The sequence below is a fragment of the Ammodytes marinus genome (genome assembly GCF_949987685.1).
Source record: "Ammodytes marinus genome assembly, chromosome: 6".
NCBI lineage: Eukaryota > Metazoa > Chordata > Actinopteri > Uranoscopiformes > Ammodytidae > Ammodytes > Ammodytes marinus.
Genome location: NC_137235.1, coordinates 26,601,930 through 26,607,929, shown reverse-complemented (window position 1 = coordinate 26,607,929; position 6,000 = coordinate 26,601,930).

Genomic DNA, 6,000 nt, shown 5'->3' with positions numbered 1-6,000 from the left:
GCCCTACACTGGCACTGTGACGGGTGCTGGTTTGTAGCATTCTCTCTTCTGATTGGATACCAGTTTCGGGATCCCCGAAACTTTTTTTGCCGATTCCATGCAGAGCGAGTGACTGACAGATCGGCTTTATGAAACGTACACACTATATAAGTGATCACTGTACGAATAAAGAGCGATTTAACACTTATATTAATGTAACACCCGGGACTTTAAGAATCTAGTAGTAATAAAGGCAAGTCAAGTGTACATCATATACTCCTTTAATTTGTATCATATGGACAGGGAAAACAGTGACATAGCATCTCTGCCAACAAACAAACAAAACACAACATTATTACATCCTAAAAAAGTCATTCCTTGAATATAAAATACATTATAAATCCTAAAACATCTCATACCTTCCTTGCAGTAAGTTTGCAGGGAACTGGCGTCAACAAGTGCCTCCCGAGCCCGAACGCACCGGCCTAGCCCGCTACAATCACAACACAAATCACACGTTTATCAAACACACCACACATCGGACCATACCAACAGAAGCATGCTTAATCGCACTCTACTCACAGTTCTGTGTGCAACGGATCGGCTTCCCCGCACGCTGCCGAGTCCCGGCACTGTTTACAAACCCAGGAAGCTGCCATATTGACATGACGCTCCCCCTTTATTAGCGTCATGAACCTACTGGCTCCCGTAATACAGGGAGTAACCGCGCCCAGGCTGTTCAGCCAAAATGCCCGGACTACGTGCGTCTTTTTACCATTACATCCCCGAGGGTATGTTACATTAACATAAATAAATCGCTTACTTCACCTTTAAGTGGTGAACCCCTTTTTGTCACTTGCCCCTGATTCCCAAACTGTCGCTGCACGTCCCTGGTTGATAAGATGGTTAGTCTCTCTACAAATACATGTATTTAGTCTATGTGTTTATTTAGGGATACGCACACTCATTGCTACGAGTAAAACATGAGTAGAATATAAGGTGAATAACACAAAATCTAATATTATGTTTTTTAGGAAGACTGAGAGGGACACCCCCCCATTAGTGAATACATTTCATAACTCGACACATGGCTTTACCTATTTAGGAATAAAAATAACTCCAGATATCAACGACATAGTTCATACGAACTATGATCCCATTTTAAAATCTGTATCAGAATCCCTTAAAAGATGGTCAGAGCTTCCCATTTCTATGATTGGCCGTGTCAACATTATTAAGATGAATATCCTACCAAAACTTTTATATTTATTCCAATCTATCCCTTTGCAGCCCCCTTCTAATCTATTCCCCAAATTGAAAGAAATGACAACAAACTTTATTTGGAACAACAAACGCCCAAGGCTTAGACTCACCCTACTTTACTTGCCATTCGAAAGAGGAGGACTCCAAGTTCCAAACTTTATCTGGTATTATTGGGCGGCCCAGATTAGTGCAGCAATGTTCTGGTTCTCAGACAATTCCACTATACCCTGGGTCACAATAGAAAATGCCAATACATCTCCTCTCCCACTAAAGCTATATCTGTATTCTGATACATTGAAAAATCTGCTTAAAAACACTCATAACCCATTTGTCAAGAATACAATAAGAGTGGTATAAAATTCAATCTTATTTTAAAATAGACCCAGTTATTTCAGGCTTTACGCCAATCTGGGGAAACAGTAGATTTTCTCCAGGCAAAAGCGACCTTGGCTTTAAATTGTGGGCAGAGAGAGGGATTAGTAAAGTTATGGATATGTATAATGAGGATGGTATGCTTCATAGCTTTGATGATTTAAAAACAATCTATAATATACCTTCAAAACATTTTTTCAAATACCTACAAATTAGGAGTTATATTTTAACAGCACTCAAACAGTCCCCCTTTAGACCACCTTTGTCTACTCTCGAAAAGGCTGTTATTGATCATCTTAAAGGACGTGGACAGGTCTCCTTGATTTACAAGATTCTTGTAAATGAATCTAAAGAATCATCAGATAAAAGTAGATTGGCCTGGTCTAGATATTTGGATGTAGAGATTGCTGAGGACGAATGGAAGAGAGTTTGCCATGATGCACAAACCCAGACTATCAATACCAGATATAAACTTTTACAATTTAAATGGATCATGCGAACATACATAACTCCCTCTCTGCTACATCGCTTTGATAATAATAACCCTGATGTATGTATTAAATGTGGTCTTGAAGAGGGAATATTGTTTCATTGCCTCTGGAGCTGTCCTAATATTAAAAGTTTTTGGGAAAAGGTAATTAAAACTATTTCAGATGTCATTTGCACTGTTTTACCTGTCTGCCCCCGCATGCTTATCCTTGGAGTACTTCCACCAGATTTAAAGTTGTCAAGTCAGAACAAAAAAATTGTTATTCTCTGTTCCCTACTGGCTAAACACTGCATAGCAGTCACATGGAAAAGTACAGATACTCCGACAGTGAGTCATTGGCTCAAAAGCCTCTCCAACTGTTTAGCTTTAGAAAAATTGACATATGCCTCCAAGGGGAAAATTAAAATGTTCTTTAAAGTGTGGGGACAATTTGATCTTATGTTCTTTTTAAAATTAGAAAAAATTAAGTTTTCGCTTCGGGGTCAACCTGACAAATTTGGTTCTACTTGGGGCCCAATTATACAACACTTCGACAAATTGAAAAATCTCTCGGCAGACTTGTAGCTCAGGACCTTCCCCATCCAGCCCTCTGTCCTTTTTAATTTACTATAATAATCACTGTTATTATTATTTTTTATTTATTTTATTTTGACTTTATTCTTAAGTTATCTTTTATTATTATTTATTAACTGACATGTCCTCCTGCACTCTATTGCTTTTTTTTTGTTTTGTTTGTGCTCTGTACTTGGGTCACTGTTTGTCATCTAGGGTAGTGTGTATGTTCGCCATGGGGGGGGGGGGGGGGGTTTGGGATGTAAAAAAACAAAAATTTCATTCATTTGTATTCTGCAAGTGTTACATGCACATTGTGTGATATACATTGTATTGTTATACTTTTTCATTCAGAATAAAAAACACTATGCTAAAAAAAAAGTGTGGGGACAATTTATGGGATTTCTTGAGCCACCAAGCAAGGGGTTTACTTGATATTTAGATTTAGATATTTGCCATTTCTGATGCCAGTGCAATATTCCAGGGGCCGTATTCACAAAACATTTTATCTTAGCGCTAAGAGTACTCCTAAGGAGCACTAAAAGTTCTTAGTAAGGAGTAATTTCTTAAAACCTATTCACAAAGCTGATAAGACCAACTTTTACTAAGGAATGGGAGGGACTACTAAGCTATAATAAGGGGGCGGGGTTGACCCTGTTGCTATGGATGACGTCATGTTCATACCTTCTATGCCCACAGTGATTGGCTGAAAGGGAATGAGAGCTAAGAGTGAATTTATGATAGAAACACTGTGGGAGATATCCATATCGTGTCGCTGTATTAAAGTTAAGAGTTTTTAATACAATTAATGACAAGTGACACTGATTTAACATGAAACCAAGATACTGCAGGGTTTCCCACACATTCGTTCACTATTAACCTATAGGCTACAATAGCGCCACATAGGTCTATTCATTTTACATTTTACAATGATTTGAATCGGGACAAATATCCTCATTGAACAGCTGCACGCCATGCACTCTCACTGTATTTCTCTCAACGGCGACTATGCAGCAATAGTCAGACAGCGACAAACCAGGAAATTCACAATTTGGAAACAACAGCCGGCGAAATCGTAAAGTGCATGCGGAAGGAAAAAGGCGAGACGCGCACCTACACAGACAGCGGACCTGTGGAACGGAGGAGATGCTGCGAAGCGCCACATAGGCTATAGGCCTACTCTAGTACGAAATTAAACCCAAACGTGACACCAACAGTAACTTTCAGCGCATCGTAAACCCAAAGCAACTGCAGGAAAAGGAACTTAATAAATATATATATGAATTATATGAATATAATACATATAAATGTGTCTATACTTTCTAAATATAACTTCACTAAGATCATTAAACCCTCACAGTTATTAAAGGTACCTTTTGTTAAGCTCACTATCATTAAATCTCTCCAAAATGCCATCAAATGGTTGTCTGTGAATTAGCCTACTCTTAGTGACTTAGGAGTCCTCTCGAGGACTCTTAGCTTTTCATAGATTTAGGAGCTAGTTTTAGCGCTAAAATGCTTTGTGAATTAAACTTATCTTAAAAAGTTAGGAGTCCTAAAATTAGGAGTGAAACGCCCCTTATTTTTGAGAGTTACTCCTAAATCAGCACGTTAGGACCTACTCTTAGCCTTAAAATGTTTTGTGAATACGGCCCCAGAACATTACTTATGTATAGAAAATGCAGGTTGTAATTACTTATGTATCTTCTTTTCTTTTTAAGTATTATTATTTACTTGTGTTTTGTTTTTGATTTGTTTTATATGTGAATATTTGTATTTGTCTATGTGTTGAAAAATTGAAAAGTCAATAAATATATTTCTCAAAAAAAAACGTGAGTAGAATATAATAGAATATAATAGAATAAAATCTTTACTGTCATTGCACAACAGGTATACAATGAAATTGCAGTGCTACTTCGGCCAGTGCATAATAAATAGTAAAAAAAGGAAAACAATAGTAAGTGAATTAATTAAATAGCTAAGAATAAAAGGAGAAACATAGCAATATATCCAGCATAGCGCGCGCACACACACACACGTCATGAGTTCAAGGACCTGATGGCCCTGGGAAATAAACTGTTTTTTAGTCTATTTGTCCTGCTGTTGAGGCACCTGTATCTGCAGTTATTGCCCTAGCTCTCCTGAGACACCGCTTGCTGGCGATGTCTGCAAGCGAGGGTAGGGGACTGCCGGTGATGCGTTGCGCTGTGTTAATGACCCTCTGCAGTTTCTTTCTGTCCGCCACAGTGCAATTGGAGAACCAAGCCGTTATGCAGTACATCAGGACACTCTCGATGTAAGGGGGACCCATTGACTGGAGGTTTTCAGGGGCCCAGCCATTTATGTGGGCGGTCTTGCCTGCGTGTACTGAGATGTTTTCAAATAGTTTGGCAAATTACCAATTCTTGTTCAACCGGTTTTCCTTCTATAATATCAGACTTGCGACGAGTTCGTCTTTTCATCAAATTGCAGCCTATCAATGCCCCTGTAACGGCTGGACAGAAGCAGAGACAGTACCAGTTTAAGAGGGTTTATTTAGAAGGAATCTGGGGTTTTGGGCCGGGCTCCGGAGGGGCTGGCAGGCATGGGGGTCCAGGGAGAAGTGCCAAGGGGAGAATCCGGGGAGACGAGCTGAGGCAGGCAAGAGCAGGCAGGCAGGGGGGTCCAGGGAGGGAGACCTGGCTGACGAGGGCTGGAGCTGGTGGCAGGAGTCAGGCTGGAGGACTGTGGCAAAAAAAGAACAGTGTTAGCAACTGTGAGGGCAGATTTATTTGTAACTATCTAATTGATCTGTTTTTCATATGTATATCACATCAGTTTAACATGTGCATTTCCTCTAAGAAATGTGCTGACAAAACAGTTGCTCAAACTATTTTAGGGTTTATTGTGGCTGACCACAATAAACCATCCGTTGTTGAAGGGGCCTTAAAAACTCTGGTTGACCAAAAGATATGGTCAGTCCCATCGGGGGCTGACCGTGTAGGTCTGAAGCTTTACACTCTGTACTCTGTTGTTTTGTCTTATTATAACTGTAATTCAATTCTTAAATTCTCTGTGAGTTTAGTTTTCTATTACAGCGTGTCGGAATATAGAATTTCCCCGACAGCAACAAGCTAAATGCAGGCGGAACTACTAAGAGTCTAGGTGGCTGGAGAGTTACTGACTGGGTAACAGAGTTTACAATCTGGCAGTGTCTGGAAGGTTGAACCGGGTATAAGTAGAGCAGTAGATTAGAAGATTGGTGGCAGCTGTGGATGCTGGTGCCTGGCTCCTGCACACCTGATTCCAACCCTGCAATCAGACAAGGGAAAGGGGAGGACAAAACCACAAAGGGCTTGAGGCCC